Consider the following 21079-nt stretch of genomic DNA (forward strand, 5'->3'; position numbering starts at 1 on the left):
GGTTCTTAGGACTGCAGAGGTGAGCAGGGCAGGAAGTATGGTTTAATGGCATCTCTCTTCCCAGCTTCAAGTTGGGCTTGAAGGCTTCATTTTATAGCATGAAATTGGCCATGGTGGAAGTATTGACACCATGGAAATTGGCAAATACTATAAATCAGGGATTGTTTGCTTGTTTTTTGGGTAGCTGGTTGTTAAATATTTATCAGCACGCTGCTAGTATGGAACTGAGGCTACAGGAAGGCTCGGTTCTCAACTAGAAGATGGCAGTGGAATTGCAGGTAGGTACCTAGGCTAAGGTAGACTCCATGGAAAGCACCTGTACCCTTTGACAACTGCAGACAGAGCAAGGAGTCAGCTTAATAGAATGCTTCCCTGGGGTTCTCCTATTCACTGTAGAACTTACACAGAAATTCTCTTAAATTTGGAAGCCAGAGGCTTGTTTGAACTCATTTATTGTTTATTCATTTATTCAACAAGTACTAATCAAAGGCCTATCATGTGCCTGGGTAGCATTAGACCATCAGGGTAATGAGACAGATTGTTCCTGCCTTCGTGGGACTTATTGATGATCAAATGTGGCTTTTAAACTCATTTAATACAGCCTTCAAGTTAGGGGTGGTTTTTGCAGTTTTAAAGGGTTGTAATGAAGAAGGAAGAGGAAGAAGAGGAGACAAGACCGAGACCCTGTGTGGCCTGCAAAGCCTAAAATATTTACAAAGCTGGAGGCATAACCCTCCAGACAATACTACAAAGCTAATCAAAACATTGTGGTATTGGCACAAAAACAGGCATATGGATCAATGGAACAGAATAAAGAGCCCAGAAATAAACCCACCCACCTATGGTCAATTAATCTTCAACAAAGGAGGCAAGAATATAAAATGGAGAAAAGACAGTCTCTTCAGCAAGTGGTGTTGGAAAAGCTGGACAGTTTCATGTAAATCATTGAATTTAAAACACACCCTCAACACAATACACAAAAATAAACTCAAAATAGCTTAAACACTTAAATATAAGACATGATACCATAAAACTCCTAGAAAAGAACATAGGCGAAACACTCTCTGGCATGAACCGTATTTATGCTTTCTTAGGTCAGTCTCCCAAAATAATAGAAATAAAAGCAAAAATAAACAAATGGGGTCTAACCAAACTTATAAACTTTTTCACAGCAAAGAAAACCATAAACAAAATGAAAAGACAACCTAAAGACTGAAGAATTTATTTGCAAGCAACAAGGGCTTAATTTCTAAAATATACAAACTGCTCATACAACTCAATACCAAAAAAACAAACAACACAATCAAAAACTGGGCAGAAGACCTACACAGACAATTCTCTGAAGAAGACATAGAGATAGCCAACAGGCACATAAAAAGACACTCATCATTGCTAATTATTAGAGAAATGCACATCAAAACCGCAATGAGGCATCACCTCACACCAGTCAGAATGATGACCATAATAAATGCTAGAGAGGGTATAGAGAAAAGGAAACCCTCCCACAATGTTGGTAGGAATGTAAATTCATGCAGCTGCTATGGAAAACAGTATGGAGGTTGCTTTAAAAATTTAGAATTACCATATGACCTAGCAGTTCCACTCCTGGGCACATATCCAGAGAAAACTCTAATTCCCTAATTCAAAAAGATACATGTACCCCAACAACCACTGCAGCACTACAGCCAAGACATGGAAGAAACCTAAATGTCCATCAACAGATGAATGGATAAAGAAGATGTGATACACACACAAATAAACATATTAATAAATGGAATTAGAGATTATCATACTAAGTGAATTGTCAGACAAAGAAAGACAAATATCAAATGATATCACTTATATATGGAATCTTTAAAAAAGTGATACTTATTTACAAACCAGAAACAGACTCACAGACAAATTTATGGTTACCAAAGGGGAAAGGGAGGAAGGGATAAATTAGGAGATTGAAATTAACAGATATACACCACTATACATAAAATAGATAAACAACAAGCAAAGCACAGAAAACGATATTCAATATCTTATAACAATTTTAATGGAAAAGAATATGAAAATACATATATACATACACATAAATGTTTCTGAATTACTTTGCCATATACCAGAAACTTAATAATACAACACGGTACATCAACTATACTTCCATCAAAAAAAAAATTTACTGTCCAGCCCATTATAAAAAAACTTTGTCAAATTTTTGTCTAGCAGCAGAGATAAATCTTACTTTTTCACAGCCCCCACAGTCAGCCATTAAAAGACCAAGGTCTGAATCAGGACTTGACCTGAGGAAAGAACCATGAGTAGAGGAGGTGATACTTAAAAGGAATGAATCTAGATATCTCCTGGGCTACAACTCAGTGTTAGCTTATTGTGCTAAGTCACTTCAGTCGTGTCCGACTCTGTGCGACCCCATAGATGGCAGCCCACCAGGCTCCCCCGTCCCTGGGATTCTCCAGGCAAGAACACTGGAGTGGGTTGCCATTTTAGAAATCGGTAAATATTTGTAAATATTCAGCTAAGTGGACCAGAGAATGAGACTGAGGCACACAAGTTGAGTACAAGAAGAAGGTAGGTAAGCCCAAGAAGTCAAGAGGGAACAAAGTCAGATGACCTTTACTTTCGGTTGAGCAGTGAAGGTAGAGAACAGTAACAACAGCTAACGCTTCTAGAATGCCTGCTGTGTACCAAATCCTATTCCAAGTACATTGTTCATAGTAACACATTTAATATTCCCAACAGCCCTGTGAGATTGGTCCTATTCTTATTATTCCCACTTTACAGAGGAAGAAACTGAGGTACAGACAGGCAAAGCAACTTGCTAACAGTTGCACAGCTTATAAGTAATAAAACCAGGATTTAAAACCAGAAAATCCTATTTAGGATCTATGTTCTTAACCACTACACTGCACTCTCTCTCAGATAGACTGGTAGGAAAAGCAAAGACAGTAGGTGGAAAAGGAGAAGAGGAGTGTGGTGATTAGTTGCATCTGAACCCAAGGACAGACAGACAGGGAAAAGCAAGTCATATTTTCAGAGGAAAAGTCCAGGCCACACTCAGAGGTGGCAGTAAGCATTTTCCAATCACTTCACAGTCATGGTTAATGCCGCTCTGCGCCAGGCTCTGTGACAGAGGCCGAGGGTACAGAGATGCGTTTGACTTGGGCTAGAGGGGACGCAGTCATGAGTTAACAGGCAATGCTAATACAGCACTGTGGAGGCCCAGCAAGGAAAGAAACTCCACCCAGTATATTTGGAAGCTGTACTAGTAAGCTTAGAACCAGGTGCCGGATGTGGGATGCGGAGCTTGTGCTGCCTTGAGTCACCTGGATAAACCACCTCCATAATATGTCACAAAAAGACAAGGTTCAAAGGAGCACTGCAGAGTCTAACAAAATATCCACATGCCAAACAAATGAAGCAAAGGCATAAATTCTGAAAGAAGTAGTGGGTCCAAAACCCAGCAGCTATAAGAAATAGGGATATGGTGGCAGGTAGGCAGCTGGGGAGCCCAGATCAACCAGCAGAAGCCAGAACAGAGCAAGTAGAGATGGACCAAAGGGACCTAGACATGCCAGGGTCTTCATGCCATGCCACCTTCCCTACCTCACAGCTTTGTCCCTCATCTTATTTCCTAACAGCTGACATGCTACCAGCCTTAAGAATCAGGAAGTTGCTGACTTTGGTGCCCCCTAGTGCTGGGGAAGACCGATCCAGAGTTAAGCATTTAATGCTAATACTTCTATACTATGCCACCATCCAGCTGACCTTCCCAGGATGAGCTAATAGTCTTCCTCTAAAAGGAAGTGTCCAGCTCTTTTTCTCACTCGCATTTCTTCCTGGAAACATTCCATCCAGAGCTTAAGGCTGCCAGTGATCTGACACTGTTGATGATTTCACAATCTCCCTCTGGGAAATGAAGTGACTTAGCAGTCATTAAGACCAAGATAACAGTGCAAGTTGTCAGTGGTTCCTCGCAGAGCAGAGAAATGTCAAGGCTGTTGGGTGTCTAAATGGAGCCGCAGGTCCTAGGGTTAATGTAACAGGAAAAAAAAAAAAATGACAGTGTACAGAGTTGAAGGCTAGTCCAACAATTATCAAGTCCCCAGGGAGTAAGTCTCAATAAAGACTTGTTGACTCTGTTCTAACAATAGGAAGGGTGGTATGCTACACCATAGTTCTTCCTTCCTGATTGCCAGCATACTGACCCACACGCCTATACTGGACATTACCAGTGGACAGTCACTGCTGTGCTTTTAATATATTAGATATCCATAGGCCAACCATGTTTGGCCAAAACCCCTCCTCACCCCACCCCTATCCACATGGTAAATTCCTATGTGGCCTTGTCTTTCCCAACACATTTGGTTAGTTAGGGATGAAGCTCTTGACCCTAGGAGAGCTAACCAGAGCCCTTCTTTGGGATTCTCTCAACTGGAATAAGAGAATCAGTCTATGCTTATCCACACTGCAAGCCCCTCTACTTGCTCTAGTGTTTCTCAGCCACTCCAACTGAGGTCTACTTGGTCTGTTTCTCTGGATTCCAACTCACTGCATCATTCTTGGCTATTTATTCACTATCAGTGTGTCTTCAAAGTATTCAGACCCTCCAGCCAGCAAGATAAGTTAGCCACTGCCATCCAGCATCAAGAGCTGAGCCTAGAAAAGCATAATAAATCTGTGAATGTTGCATAGTACAGTATAGAGTAGAACTGCCATCGAAAGTCAGAAAAGGGAAAAATCAGTGAGGGGTCTTATAAAACAAACAGCTAGAATTTAGAGAGATAGAAAGGACATTCCAATCTAGAAAAAATAATGACAATGAAGCAGAAAAGAGCTTAGGTCCAGAGGCCTGCAGTCAAGAAATGAACTCGACTGGAGTGAGTCTTGTAAGAATGGGACCACAGATCTCTGTGGCAAGCTGCAGAGTCGGGGTTCTATTCTACAGTATGGGGTTTGTTAAAGTTTTCCAGACCACGGCTGACTTCAAGAGATACCAAGTAAAATTAGAAGACGGCAAGAGGGCAAAACTGACTACTATGCTCAGAAACGATTGGTAATCCAAGATAAAAATAAGTACAACACATCCAATTACAGAATGATCATTCATGTAACAAACAAGAGATATCATTTGTCAGACTGCTTATGCCTATATAGAAGGACATATAACAGTTTGTGCAGTTTATGCTCACCAACTCCCAAAGTATGGTGTGAAGGCTGGCCTGACAAATTATGCTGTGGCACATCGTACTGGCCTGCTGCTGGCCTGCAGCCTTCTGAATAGGTTTGGTATGGACAAAATTTACAAAGGCCAAGTCGAGGTGACTGGAGATGCATACAATGTGGAAAGCGTTGATAGTCAACCTGGTGCCTTCACCTGTTACTTCAATGCAGGACTTGCCAAGACTACTACTGAGAATAGTTTCTGGGGCCCTGAAGGGAGCTGGCAATGAAGGTTTGTCTAGCCCTCACAGTACCAAACGGTTCCCTAGTTATGATTCAGAAAACAAAGAATTCAGTGCTGAGGTACACTGAAAGCACATCATGGGGCAGAATGCTGCAGATTACATGTGTCATCTGATTGAAAAAGATGAGGATGCTTACAAGAAACGATTCTCTCCATTCATAAACAACATAACTCCATACATGATGGAGGAGATATATAAAAAAGCTCATGCTGCAATATGAGAGAATCCAGTGTATGAGAAGAAGCCTAAGAAAGAAGTTAAAAAGAAGAGGTGCAATCAGCCCAAAATGTCACTGGCTCAGAAGAAAGATCAGGTAGCTCAGAAGAAGGCAAGCTTCCTTAGAATTCAGGAATGGGCTGCTGGGAGTTAATAAAGTGAAAGTGAACGTTGCTCAGTCATGTCCGACTCTTTGAGACCCCATGGACTGTATAGTCCATGGAATTCTCCAGGCCAGAAGACTGGAGTGGGTAGCCTTTCCCTTCTCCAGGGGATCTTCCCAACCCAGGGATTGAACCCAGGTCTCCCGCATTGCAGGCCGATTCTTTACCAGTTGAGCCACAAGAGAAGCCCAGGAATTAATAAACCAAATGACAATCTTCTATCAGGATTTTTCAGGTAAAGATAATAATAAACTTATTGAACAAGAAAAAAAAAAAAAGAATGGGACCATAATGCCATCTGCAACAACAAGGATGGACCTAGAGATTATCATACTAAGTAAATCAAAGACAAATATCATATGGTATCACTTATATGTGGAATCTAAAAAAAAAGATACAAATGAACGTATCTGCAAAATAGAGACAGACTTACAGACTTTGAAAACAAATTTATGTTAATGAAAGGGAAATGTTGAGGGGAGGGATAAAGTAGGAGTTCGGGACTAACATATATACATTCCTACATATAAAATAGATCATCAACAAGGACCTCCTGTATAGCACAGGAAACTCTCCTCATTATTTTATAAACACCCACATGGGAAAAGAATCTGAAAAAGAAGGGATACATGAATGTGTATAACTGAATCAGTTGTATACCTGAAACTAATGCAACATTGTAAGTCAACTATACTGCAATATAAAATAAAAATTTTAATTAAAAAAATGGGACCAAATTAGGTGAATCTGAGAGATTATACAAGGTCTTAACAATAAGGCAGAGGAGATTAGAGTTGATATGCAGGCAGGTATCATGGTAGTTTTTGACAGAAAAAGAAGGAAGGGGCTTTCCTGGTGGTCCAGTGGTTAAGAATGTGCCTTGCAATGCAAGAGACACCAGTTTGATCGCTGAAGTCAGGAAGATCCTACATGCCACAGAGCAACTAAGCCTATGCACCACAACGACTGAACCAGTGCTCTAGAGCCCACAGGCTGCAACTACAGAAGCCATGCACCCTAGAGCGTGTGCGCTGCCACAAGAGAAGCCATCACCATGAGAAGCCCTCATGCCACAGCCAGAGAGTAGCCCCCACTCTCCACAACTAGAGAAAGTCTGTGCAATAACAAAGTCCCAGCACAGCCAAAAAATAAAAATAAGCAAATAAATTTTTTAAAAAGAAGGAAAACAATAGTTTAGCTATGTATCTCTCACAGAAGATGAGACTCTCCCTGAGCTACAAAGAAGATAAAAGAGGAGATAAAGCTTATTCTCCCTACCAAAAGCATCCTTCGTTTTTCTAAAGGATTTATCATTGGATATTTTGAGACTTTTTGTTGTTAGGGTACTATTCAATATAGAAATTTAGAAAATATAAACAAGCAAAATAAAAAATGAAAGTCTCCCAAAACTTCATGTTCAAAATAAGCATTAAGACATTTATATACATACTTCCAAATGATTTATAATATGTATTAATTAAAATTGATATATGTTATACAAATATAGTTCTTCTCACTTAGCAATATGTTTTCCATTGGTTGCCTTTCAGTGGTAAATTCCTCTATTATATTTAAAATATTATCTGATTCAAAAACCTGAGATTGACATGTATCTTTTTTAGAATTTCATTCCACAGCTCAGATCAACATTTTCCTAAATTTGTTCTATAGAACTCTTAGTTACAAGATATTCTGTCCCAAATAATAGAGTTATATTTAGGAGAGGCTTCATCCCTTGTGGAAATGAAAGGTTTTTAGGTGTCCTACAATGAACTGATCAAAGTTAAATGAAATTTGCTCCAAGAAATACCTTCTCAATGAAAATTCATCAATATTGATATAATTCTAACTGAAATTAATGTATTCAGAAAGAGAGTTCAAAACATGGTCTTGTCAAAATATCCTATACCCAAAGAAATTATCAAAAGAAGGCCCACTTTTGTAACAGTAATGATCACCCCATTACTCAATGAGGCCAGCACTGGCCATAGGGCTACTTTACAAGGACTTAGACGCCAGAATTCAGGCATCTACTTGAAGTTGCAGATGAAATTAAGAACCCTTTCAACCCTGAGACTCCATGAATTTTGAGCATTAAAAAAACCTTTCAGATCCACTTATTTCCCAGCCTCAACATAAGCTATTTCCCCTCTGCAAGTTTCAGTTTCATCATCTACAAAATGAAGGATCTTTGTGTGAAGTCAGGGCTGCCATCCAACTGTGGGCCATAATCTGGATCCCCTTGGGGTCACTTCCTACACTAACATACTCATAGCCCCTTAGTATCCCAACTTTTACATCCTCAGTGAGTATGTCTTTTCTTTCTCTGTTGAGGAAAAAATGGTATAAGTAAACAATATCATCAAGAATTGCTCACATGTGCACACAGAGCATACACCAAACAGCTGGAAAACAAAGAAAGTAGGTGAAAGGGGAAGTTGCTTTGCTGAATGGGTATTAGAGGTTGGCGTACAAATCCACAGGGAGGATGAAAGCTTCACTAACGCTAGCACTTGCTCTGAAAAATCTGTTCACAGAACTTCCGTCTCAGCAGCCCGGCCTCCCGTCCCCCAGCTGGTTTCTTCTGAAAGGCCTAGAGGCAAAGATATAGTTTTTCTCCCTCTCTCTCCTTTTTTCCAGGAATACAAATAGAAGTGATTCTTCTAAATGTTTTTAAGAGACTAAGGCTCAATCAGAAAGAGATCTTCAGGAAAAAAAGCTTGAAGCAACTTCAAAGCAGCCCTTGGACCCCACACGATTTGGCTTCTCTGAACCCTGGGAGGGGTCTTGCTATTTTGTGTGCTCCTCAGAGCCCAGAGAAACCAATTTTGTGCCCCTCTTTCTTCTGATGTTGAACAAGAATACAGGAGTCTCAAGGGGGTTTTATCTGGGATATACTGCAATGTGGAATAAAATAGCTTTGAATGGTAGTCCTTTCTTGAGCTGAACTTTCACTCACCTTCCAGGCAAAATATCAAAAAAGACCAACAAAACCTTAATCTAATTAAGTCTGAGAGAGGCACAGAGTTGATTCCCTGGCTGAACCTAACACCCCTGAAGAGCTCTAAAACCCTCAGGGCTCCTCACTGGGTGCAGAATTAAACCCATTGCTCACGCTTGAATAAAATATATGAATTCAACCAAGCAGTCTAACATTTTGGGTTTTGTGCCTGAGGTCTAGTGTTCCTTTTGTCCTGCGTCTCTTTCCATAGAGGACAGTCACTTGAACCTACTCCAACGTTGGCTGGCTCCATCACTATAAAATCCTCACGTTCACCTTAAAGAGAACCAATCGTGCTAGTGCTGTTTACAGTGCCAAAGGCAGAGAATGGCCCCCCAAAGCCTCAAGAGTGAGTTACAGGACTGTTCTTTTACTGTCTAGCTAATAAACATTCGTAAATTTAGCAGAATTTTATCCAAGACCTCAGCTGGTGTAGAGCCTGTAAGGAAGATGATTTCTAGTCCCACCCACCTGAAACTATTAGAGCTATGAAAATCTGTTTTGTCCAGGACATTGAAAGTCCCATGTCCCAGGAAACCCCAGCATGCTAGGCAAATCAGGACACTGGCCACCCTATATATCTACCAGAACAATCTACCAATGCCAAATTAGCTTGAGTCATTGCAAAACATCTTGTTTCCCCTATAATTACTTTTACAGACTTAAGTGCCCCCACCAAAAAAAAAAAAAAAACAAAAAAAAAACAATGAGACCTAGAGCCTTGCTATTCAAAATGTGGTCCACAGACCAATATGCGGTCCATAGATCTCTATTCCCCAGAACTTATTAGAAACACAGTCTAGATCCCACCTCAAACCTACTGAATTAAGATCTGCAATTCAGCAAGGTCTCCAAGTGAGACCTTGTCTCAGGTGCACCTTAAAGTCTGAGATGCACTAGCCTAAAGGAAGATGTCTCAGAGGGTGACTTTCAGCTCAGTCTTGAAGTCAGTAGGAGTGAGTCAGCAGAGGGCACAGCAAACAGAGGCACAAAAGACAGCAACATGTTCATTCATTCACCAGGAATCATTTGTTGTTTCTGGGGGTCAGGGGTGGACATAATCTGGAAGGCAAACGGGAGAGAGACCGTGGAAGCCCTTGAACATGAGACTGCTTAGCCCTGTATCTTCCCTGTTCTCTCTCCTTTCAAGGCTCAGCTACTAAATTGTTTTATTTTCTAAAAGCTAGAACCACTCCCTCCCCCTGCCCTCTTCTGGCAGCAGCTGGACTCCTACAGTGCTAACTGAGGAAGGCAGCAGGTCCAGGAAGACCCTCCCCAAGGGATGCACTCAGGTTTAAGCTTTTCTATCTGGAAACTTTGAACACTCAGAGTCCTGTGTCTGGTTTAGGGAACTCAGCCTCTGATGGGGGAAAGCAGAGGAGAGAGCCAGCAGTTAAAGGAATGCAGTTCAGGATCTCTATTTCTAAATGAAAAGCTGGAAAAATGAGATGTAAGCAGTTTCTCTTTCATTCAGAAACCACATGGAGTACTGGTTACTTAATTACTCTGTGCCTCAGTTTCTTAAGCCATACAATGGGATAACCCTTGTACCTACCTCAGATTGAGCTCGTGAATTAATGCAAGCAAAGCTCTTAAAACAGTACCTAGATCCTAATAGGAAATCTGTAGATGGTACTGCTTTGAATTGAACATAATGCAGGAGGTGAAGACATGACTTGCTGAGTGGGGAGCTAGGATGTGGTAGTTAGCCTCTGATTCAACCCAAGGGGCCATCTTCATAGATGCAGACATTTGCAAACACATTATTCTTTGCTACTTAAGTGAACACCAAATAAAGAACAGTAATCAATCAAATACAAGGTGAACTGAGACTTACAGGATACGTTAGTCAGGGGATGATCAGAGAAGCAGCGTGAGGATGAGTGATACAGAATAGGATTTATTAAAGTGGTTAGGCCTTAAGTTAAACTGTACAAAGCCACCACACTGTACATTCCTTGGCAAGGCTGGTCAATTTTGAAATTTCACCAAAAAAACTTAGTCCCTATACCAAAGCCCAGGAGGCCTATTCAAAGGGTTTCCTTTACTCTTTCCCTGTGGGGTATAACACACACTGCCCTTTGTACACCTCTGTAATAGAACCTGTGTCACTTGTGCTCCAACTATTGTGTCCACCTCCTCCCTGGACTCTGTAAGCTCCTTCTGGCCAAAATGTGTGCTTCATCTCTTTTTATCTCCAGCTTCTGGCATAGTTCCTGTCATGTGTTAGGTCAAATCATGCAAAATTATACAATTATACCATCTTCGGTCCACAAAAAAAAAAAATCAGAATTTCATAAATTTCAGGGTATTCAGAGGTACCTAGCAAATGTTAACCAAGTGAGTGAACACAAGACAACCACATACTCACAATTTCTGGTTAAGCATCAATGAAAGAAAAGTACTTGATGTAAGGAGACGCCAGCTCCCTATTACATACTCAGTTATCTCTATCCCCTTGAATTTGGAAGTGCCAGTGAGTGAGCCCCAACACATCAAACACACAAGTTCCGTAGCACTTTCAGGTTTCTAGAGCTTGGCAGTGTCTCCACACAGAAGATGAGTGATTCCCCAAAGGGTCAAATACACAGTTTTCTGTTACCACTGTAGTGTTTTCAGAGGCTGGTAGTATCTCCACACAGCTAAGTGACAGACTCTGAGATGGATGAGATTAACTTTCTGAGATGGCAAGTGTCCAAGACAGCTCAGTAAGCAGCTGCTGAACTCTACCTGATTTTCAGTCCCAGCATCACGGGACAGCAAGGAGCTTCAGAGGTCACGGATCCCAACCATATATCACTTGGAAGTGAAAATTAGCAGATGCAAAATAACTAAAATATCTTAAAAATCAAGACATGTGTCAGTGAAAGAGTTTGAGAAAAGGTAAGCAAGAAAGGAAGGAAGAAGAAAGCTGATAGAAACTCTTTAGCACCAGGCAGTTGCACCTGCCAAATGTAGCCTTTGTCCTCACTTCATCCAGCTATAAGAGGTCTAAAATTGTGAGGTGTGGCAAGATGCCCCATCCAAATGGACCCCAGCGGCCACCATTTGAAGTTGCAGAGAGGCCTGAGCTGGTGGGTCAGGGAGAGATTGTTCTGAGCCTTTAAAAAGGACAAAGCTCGAGAGAAATGTTATCCTTGCAGATGTGCTTCTGCCTGGGTCCAGCCCTACAATTCCCTGGGGTCTGGGCCTCCTCTCATTTCCACGTCCTACTCCTTGGTCCCCAGGTCCCCTAACCATCACTATCCTCTGCCCCTGGTTACATGGTGACTGGACTCTTCACACCATGCTAGGTCCTGGGTCCTGCCTCTCACACCTTGCTGGGTTAGGAGGACGGGGCAAGTGAGTTTAGAAGAGCCGGTTATCTTCTACAGGCTGCTGCTGCTGCTAAGTCGCTTCAGTCATGTCCGACTCTGCGACCCCATAGATGGCAGCCCACCAGGCTCCCCCGTCCCTGGGATTCTCCAGGCAAGAACACTGGAGAGGGTTGACATTTCCTTCTCCAAGGCATGAAAGTGAAAAGTGAAAGTGAAGTCGCTCAGTCGTGTCTGACTCTTCGCGACCCCATGGACTGCAGCCTACCAGGCTCCTCCGTCCATGGGATTTTCCAGGAAAAAATACTGGAGTGGGGTGCCATCGCCTTCTCCATTATATATAGGCTCAGTCAGTTCAGTTCAATCGCTCAGTCACGTCTGACTCCTTGCAACCCCATGAATTGCAGCACGCCAGGCCTCCCTGTCCATCACCAACTCCGGAGTTCACTCAGACTCATGTCCATCGAGTCGGTGATGCCATCCAGCCATCTCATCCTCCGTCGTCCCCTTTTCCTCCTGCCCCAAATCCCTCCCAGCATCGGAGTCTTTTTCAATGAGTCAACTCTTCGCATGAGGTGGCCAAAGTATTGGAGTTTCAGCTTTAGCATCATTCCTTCCAAAGAAATCCCAGGGCTGATCTCCTTCAGAATGGACTGGTTGGATCTCCTTGCAGTCCAAGGGACTCTCAAGAGTCTTCTCCAATACCACAGTTCAAAAGCATCAATTCTTCGGCGCTCAGCCTTCTTCACAGTCCAACTCTCACATCCATACATGACCACAGGAAAAACCATAGCCTTGACTAGACGAAGCTTTGTTGGCAAAGTAATGTCTCTGCTTTTGAATATGCTATCTGGGTTGGTCATAACTTTCCTTCCAAGGAGGAAGCGTCTTTTAATTTCATGGTTGCAGTCACCATCTGCAGTGATCTTGGAGCCCAAAAATATAAAGTCTGACACTGTTTCCACTGTTTCCCCATCTATTTCCCATGAAGTGATGGGACCGGATGCCATGATCTTCGTTTTCTGAATGTTGAGCTTTAAGCCAACTTTTTCACTCTCCTCTTTCACTTTCATCAAGAGGCTTTTGAGTTCCTCTTCACTTTCCACCATAAGGGTGGTGTCATCTGCATATCTGAGGTTATTGATATTTCTCCCAGCAATCTTGATTCCAGCTTGTGCTTCTTCCAGCCCAGTGTTTCTCATGATGTACTCTGCGTATAAGTTAAATAAGCAGGGAGACAATATACAGCCTTGACGCACTCCTTTTCCTATTTGGAACCAGTCTGTTGTATATATAGGCTACATCACTTCAAATTCACAACAAAACGCTCAGAGGTAGAGATTATTAGCCTCTCTAAAAGATGAAGTTAGGTAACCTGTCAGAAGTCACAGAGCTAATAAAGGATGAAAGAGGAATAAAAATCCAGGTGTATCAGACTTCAAGTCCATATTCTTTCCAATATGCCACATTGTCTCTCTTTCCATGCTTCTTTTCCACTTTTCCTGGAGTCTCATATGCATCTTCTCCAGAATGCAACAGTCATTCTAACTCCTTCTTCAACCTACAATTCGTCTCTTAAACTCCAGCAACTTCTGCTACTCAGATTTTGTCCAACTCACAATGCCTTTTAAGATAGATGAGCTGCCTACTGTTCATAATCCACAAATGAAGGGAGAGCATACCTGATCTCACCTCTCTTGCCTTCCACGAGTCTTCACTACTATAGGCAGGGTCCAAATATCTGATCATGGCATAAATGCCATTCACAATGTGGCCCCTACTGGTCCTGCTGGCCCCACTTCTCACCTGGCCCTCCCATCTTTTCCTTTTTTCACCAGATTTCAACCACACTTAACCTCTTCCCCAAACACACCTACTTTAAGATTAAGTAGCCAACAACTTGGCCTATAGTACTTATTATAATAAGATGGAGAACTTTTAATTATCTTGGCATCTGGTGCTAAAATTTTTCTTTGGGAAGAACCGCCTTTATTGGGATGGCTTCCCAGGTGGCGTTAGTGGTAAAGAACCCACTTGCCAATGCAGGAGACATAAGAGATGCAGGTTTGATCCCTGGGTTGAGAAGATCCCATGGAGGAAGGCACGGCAACCCACTCCAGCATTCTTGCCTGGAGATCCCATGGACAGAGGAGCCTGGCAGGCTATAGTAGATAGGATCACAAAGAGCCAGACATGACTGAAATGACTTGGCATGCATGCACCTTTATTGGAAGAATTTCTTGATAACCCCCACTGGTGCAGAAGATGAGGTCCTAGGGGCCCCAAATGAGGATAGTTCGCGGGTTATGCTCTTCAGAAGTAGATGCTGATACAGAGTTTGAGGCCCAAGATATTCATTAGGACAATCCAATGTACATCAATTGATGACTAAATCATAGTAGATCTATAAACTACATTGTGGAATATTATTCACCCATAAAAAGGAATAAAGTACTGATACATGGTATAACACAGATAACCTTGAAACCCTTATGCTAAGTGAAAAGAAGCCAGTTGCAAAAGGCCATATATTATATGATACCATGTCTTCCCCGGTGGCTCAGATGGTAAAGTGTCTGCCTACAATGCAGGAGACCCAGGTTCTATCCCTGGGTCAGAAAGATCCCCTGGAGAAGGAAATGGCAACCCACTCCAGTACTCTTGCCTGGAAAATCCCATGGACAGAGGAGCCTGTGAGGCTACAGTCCATGGGGTCGCAAAGAGTTGGACACAACTGAGTGACTCCACTTTTATATGAAAAAAATCTATAACAGATAAATCTATACAGGCAGAAAGTACAAAGAGTTGCCAGAGGATGGGGAAGGAGGTAGTATGGAGTGACTGCTAACATGTATGGAGTTTCTTTTGAGGATCATGAAAATGTTCTGTAATTAGATAGTAAGAATAGTTGCACAACTTTGTGAATATATTAAAAACCACTGAGTAGAACACTTTTAAAGAGTGATTATTATAATACATAAATTATACATTAACAAAAATAAACAATTTTTAAGGTAACTGTTAGGGATCAATATCTGTGAAAGGAAGGAGGAAGAAGCAGAACTTGTCAGAGGAAGAACCTGAACTGTGATGCAGGCCCAGCAAAGCCCCAGCTAACCAGACTGGGAGCTCTGGAGTGAGTGGTGCCCATTAGTGTCTCACATGAGGCGGAAATAGCACAGTCGTTATACTTCCACCTCACTCAGTCACTGGATGTGGGTCACCCTGGGGAGGATGTGGCCTCAGATAAGGTGTCGTACTGCTGCTGAAGCAGACCCTGCTGACAGTGGGCAGCTGTCTGCTGACCCACTTGCTGGAGTTGAGCAATAAGACTTTCTTAGGAGGGGGTCTGAGTGTAAACATCCTGCAGGTCACTAGTGAAAGAATGTGATACTTGTTCCAGAAAGGAAAGAGAAAATGATAGGGGGAAAAAAAGGAGCGAGTGACACACAGCCAGTAAGATGGCAAAAAGCCCTATAGTGTGCAATGGCGTGTGTGTGTGTGTGTGTGTGTGTGTTAGTCACTCAGACATGTCCGATTCTTTGTCACCCCACGGGCTGAAGCTCGCCAGGCTCCTCTGTCCATGGAATTCTCCAGACAAGAATACTGGATTGGGTTGCCATTTCCTTCTCCAAGTGTGCAATGGTATTCCTCCTCATAACTCCTCACATCTTCACCTACATTAAGGCACAGAGTATAGACCCTTAACCTTTTGCCAAATAAATAATTCTAACACTCTACCTTTCTGTTCTTATATTCTCATTTCTTCCAGAGACTCAGCTATTTGAAGCAATTATTCAACTAAAATTTTTTTAAAGTTTTGCAGGACAGAAGCACATCTCTTTATTCCTTCTTTCCACAGACTTGCTAAAAGTCATTAACACTGTGGCATAATTTATGAATTAGGGTCAACACTATGCTTAAAATTTATAAATAATGATGAACAAAGGAAGTGGTGAAAGAAAAAACAAGACAAACTCTACCACCAAAACTAAGTTGGACTTAACATCAGGAGTTTCACCCACGAGTTTTTCATATAAAGCACACCTGGAAACGCCACAAGAAAGACTGTATTGCACATAATGCATCTGGTTAACACAAGAGCAGTGCGAAAACCAGCAGGGAAAATGTAAACCCAGACATCTAATAATAACAACTTATTTTTGCAAAATTACTTTCTATATATCATCCCATTTAGTCCTCTCAACAACTCCCTAAAGACGGAAGATCAGAATTATTATTATAATCATCATTTATAATTAAGTCAACTGACATTCAGAGTTTAAGTGATTGGCTTAAGTTTACATAGCAATGAAGCAATGTTACCAGAACTTTACATAGAATGAGTGACTCCAAAAGCAATACTCTTTGCATGACTATAACACTCTATAGCACAACTACCACCATCTCCTTACCCTCCCTGGCCAGAGAGGTAACCACAAGTGGACAGAGAGAAACCTGTTCAGCAATTCAAATGCATTTCTCATAAGGCAAGATCCATTTGAGGATTAACTTCTTAGAGGAAGTTTTCCATTATTTAGCGTGGCTTTCAACCAACAAACATGGGTGTCCCTAGTGGCTCAGATGGTAAAGAATCTGCCTGCAGTGTGGGAGGCTGGGTTCAATCTCTGGGTCAGGAAGATCTCCTAGAGAAGGAAATTGCAACCCACACTAGTATTCTTGCGTGGAGAATTCCACGGAAAGAGAAGCCTGGCCAGCTATAGTCCATGGGGTGGCAAAGAGTCGGACATGACTGAGTGACTAACACACTCAACCAACAAACAGAATGAACAGAGCTACCTCAGAAATGCGAGGACTCATTTGTGTGTGATGTTGAAAAAGTTAAACAGTAAAACTGCAGACAAACAACCAATGGCCATTTCCGGTATGGCAGCAAGAGGAATTTTAGATAGTAAGACAGAAGAAGAAAATATTGAATAAAGGGTTTGCATAGAATGCAGTAACATTCAATCCAGGACTTTTCCTTCCCAACAGAAGTCACTACAATAACATCAGGAAATCAAAGGCACTCATGGGCAGTGATAGTGGACGAGGACAAAGTGATACATCCAGCACTGGTATGGACTGTGCAATTAGCAATGAAGAAGATACAATATTCCTTTACAAAAAAATATGTTTGAGAAACTATGTCTCAATCAAGTTAAATGGATTTCTTTACTCTAGGACTTCCCAGGAGGAAAAGAGATTATGCAGCAGTTTGAGAAATGGTGAATTCAAGCAATAAAATACAGTTGGTGTCATTTATAACAACTGAAGAGAAAAATGAATTGTTCTGGACAACTAGTTCAGGTAAGAAAAATACACAGCTTGTTTGCCTTCATTCTCCCTCCTGCCCCCATCACAAGCAGAACTAATTAGTCACTGTACTCTGCCACTGATTATAGATACAGCCCCATAATCTTTAAAACAACACTCCAAGAAGCTGCTACTAGTTAATCATAAATGAATTATCAGCTTTGAAGCAAAAAAGTCAGGCATAAACCAGCATGGGATGAAGAAACAGATTAGATACTCTCAGAGTGCAACAGATGTCAAGGGTCCAGACCAGGAAGACCTGTTAGCTAACTCCCACAGGAAGAGGTAAGGGCCAGAAACCAGATCCCACTTGCAACCATACCCCCAGCACCTAGTACAGGGCCTGACATGGTAGAGTCTATATATGTTTGGTGAATTAATGGGTTAACACCAAAATCACATGGTAGTGATCATGTTACACAGTCTGTAGTACTACATAGTCTGTAGTTATATATGTATGTTAGCCATTAGGAAAATGTGTAAAATTGTTCCCTATTATGGGTCCAGTTTCTTTCTCAGTTATTCTTTCTGCTATCCTTCTAAGGACCCTGATAAAGAACCCCATCCAGTATGGTTTAAGAAGCACCAAGAACCACAGATTACAACACCAACAAATCCTGGTATGAATTCTGAATCTACATTTATTTGCTATATAAACTTGAGAAAATTACTTGACCTGTCCAAGTGTCAGTGTCTTCAACTGTAAAAAGAGGATAATAATACCTACCTTGTAGGGTTGTTTTGAGAATTAGGGACTTATACAAAGCACCTAATACAGTTCCTGGATCTTTTTCTACTTATGCCTCTCCTTGTTTCCAAAAGGATTGAAAGCGGTTTTTAAAAAGTAACCTACGATCAACTAAATTAGTTTAAAATAAGTAAAAAAATTCAGAGCAAAGGGAAAACAAGTATAGTAAAAAACAGAGTAAAATTAGGAACGTGCCTACTTGCACACAGTAGGCATAAAGTAAAAACGTGGGTGGTAGGGCTAAGAGTTAGTACTGTTGGTCATCATTGCTGCTGTCATTATCTCTGCCTGGGGGATTCCAGTCTTCCTTCCATTGTCAAGTAGAGACTAGCTCTACTAAATCGTAAACATAATGTAAAACTTCAATAGTTAAAACACTGTGCCACTGGTACATGAATAGACCAATAGAACAAAACAAAATGGCGATATGAGATGTAGTATATGATAAAGTTGCATATGTATCTGCTTAAAGTTTATGATAAAGTTTAGTATATGATAAATTTGCCAGATTTTGAAAACCTCAGATATAGATGTATAAACTAAAGCAATTTGAAACATTAAGAAATTTACCAAGTTCACACAGCTAGTAAATTGTACAATGGGGATTTGAATGTTGGCATTCTGATTCCAGAGTTCACTTTATTAACCACTAAACAAGAATATTAATTTTAAAAGCCAAAGTTCAGACAAGTAAATATAATATTCTACCTTTGGTGTAAAAAAAAAAAGGGAGAAAGAAAAAAACTATGTTTTGCTTGTATATGCATTCAAAATTCTGAAAGGACACACAAGAAACTAATAGCCATAGTTACTTTTGGATAGCATGGGGCTGGACAGAAGAGTAACGGGGGTTAGGGGAGATATATATATATATATATATATATATATATATACACATCTACATACCAATTTATTTTAAAATATATGCATATATATTTGAACTATATGAATGTATAACCTGATCCAAAATTAAAATACAAAAACATAAAGAAAATGCTCGCCTGAGCAAACCTTTTCAGACCCTCTTCCAAACACAGTAAGCCCACCCCTCTTCCATGTTCCTGTATCACCTGTGCCTACATTTTTTCTGACACATATCATGTTGCACCGCCCTCATCTATGCTCCATTACCCTGGTCACCTAGACCTCTCCAAGCTCTGAGATCTTCTAAGGCAAGACTCTATTTCTTTCATTCTTGTAGCCCCAGTACATAGTACAGTCCCTGATGTGTGGCACACATCCAGCTCATGGGGAACTGAAAGTCAGAAAAAGAGAAGAAAGAGGGCAAGCCGACCAGTCAACTTTGTGGTATTAGCACTCTAGAAAGGAGAATCAACAGGGGCCTTCATGTAAAAATGGGAATCTGAAGAGGAAGTGAGGAGAGAGGAAAATACAGCAACCCTTGCAGAAAAGGTATAGCTAACCCAACTAAGGCAAAGGGGTAAAAGGGGTACTTTGGGCCAGTGCTAATCAAGGGTAAATGAAGAAGGTGAACTTCCAACTGAGAAAGAGATGAAGGGTGAAACCAACCCTAGAAGAGCAGAGAACGGAGCACAAGACTGAGGCCTAGAAGCGAGTACTTCCAGCCACAAAAGATTCAGCTGAAGACTCTCTGGCCCTCTGATGACTGAAAAGAGGGCAGAGGCCATGTGAAAGATTCTCAATTTGTATATGCCGACCACACATTTGGTCTGTTGCTTTCTGTTCATTTAAACTCTTTGCATACAGTACAGGGAACTTGGTGCTCTGTGGTGACCTAAATGGAAAGGAAATCCAAAAAAGAGAGGACATCTGTATACATGTGGCTGATTCACTTTGCTGTACAGCAGAAACTGACAAAGCAGTATAAAGCAATTATATACTCTGATAAAACAAAACAAACAAAAACAAAAAAAAAAAACCTCTTTGTATACATTTATCTGAGGGCTGAATGAAGATTCAGGAATTGAGTCAAGGATGTATTCTCCCCAGCAGAATAAATCCCAAATTTCACAGACAGCAGTCAGACCACTCCCACCCCTGCAAAACTGGGCTTCTGTGGATAACTGTACATATCCTGAAACTATGATCCATAGAATATTTAATTACTTGATTGTGTTAATCATCAAAACTGTACTTTTTTTTCCCCCAAGCCACTTGGCTTGCAGGATCTTAGTACCTACAAAGTCCTAACCACTGGACCACAAAAAGAATTCCCACTAGTCCTTATTTTAGATACAGGCATTCCGAATAGGAGGAAGAGACGTGAAATAATGTCTGCAGTTTGTTTCAAAAAAATAACAAGGGCCTCCCTGGTGACTCAGTGGTGAAGAATCCACCTGCCAATGAAAGAGATTCAGGTTCCATTCCTGGTCCAGGAAGATTCCACAGCCATGGAGCAGCTAAGCCTCTGAACCACAACTATTGAGCCTGTGTTCTAGAGCCTGGGAGCCGCAACTACTGAGTCCACCTGCCACAACTATTAAATCCCACGTGCCTAGAGCTGGTGCTCCGAAACCAAAGAAAAGCCCGAGCAGCAATGAAGACCCTAGCACAAAAACAAACAAATAAAATCATTCTTTAAATAATATTAAATTTTTTTAAAAATAACAGTTATTTGTAAAACAAGAAGCCTGGATTGTCCAAATGATAGACTTTAGGAAGGGAATGCACTTTATAAGGGTACTTCCCTTTAAGACACAAACCAATTAAATGAAAAACTAAATTCCTTCCTAAGTACAGGAAATGTTTGCAGAAGAAATTTTATTTCATTCCTTCAGCCCTAACTGGCATTAGCAAATACTGCAAAGTAATTAAAGAGGTCATTAAGAAAGAACTAGAAACACCTTTCAACCCTATGAGAAAGAAAA

The 21079-nt window shown here is 41.1% G+C and overlaps 1 long non-coding RNA gene and 1 pseudogene across 1 annotated transcript in view; one reads left to right on the forward strand and one right to left on the reverse strand.

The window, feature by feature from the left end:
* Nucleotides 1-21079, reverse strand: part of LOC129650586 (uncharacterized) — a 98766-nt gene that overhangs the window by 76717 nt on the left and 970 nt on the right. The window lies entirely within an intron of this gene.
* Nucleotides 4953-5841, forward strand: LOC129650585 (60S ribosomal protein L5-like; annotated as a pseudogene).

Source organism: Bubalus kerabau, chromosome 4 (assembly GCF_029407905.1).
Source record: "Bubalus kerabau isolate K-KA32 ecotype Philippines breed swamp buffalo chromosome 4, PCC_UOA_SB_1v2, whole genome shotgun sequence".
Lineage (NCBI taxonomy): Eukaryota > Metazoa > Chordata > Mammalia > Artiodactyla > Bovidae > Bubalus > Bubalus kerabau.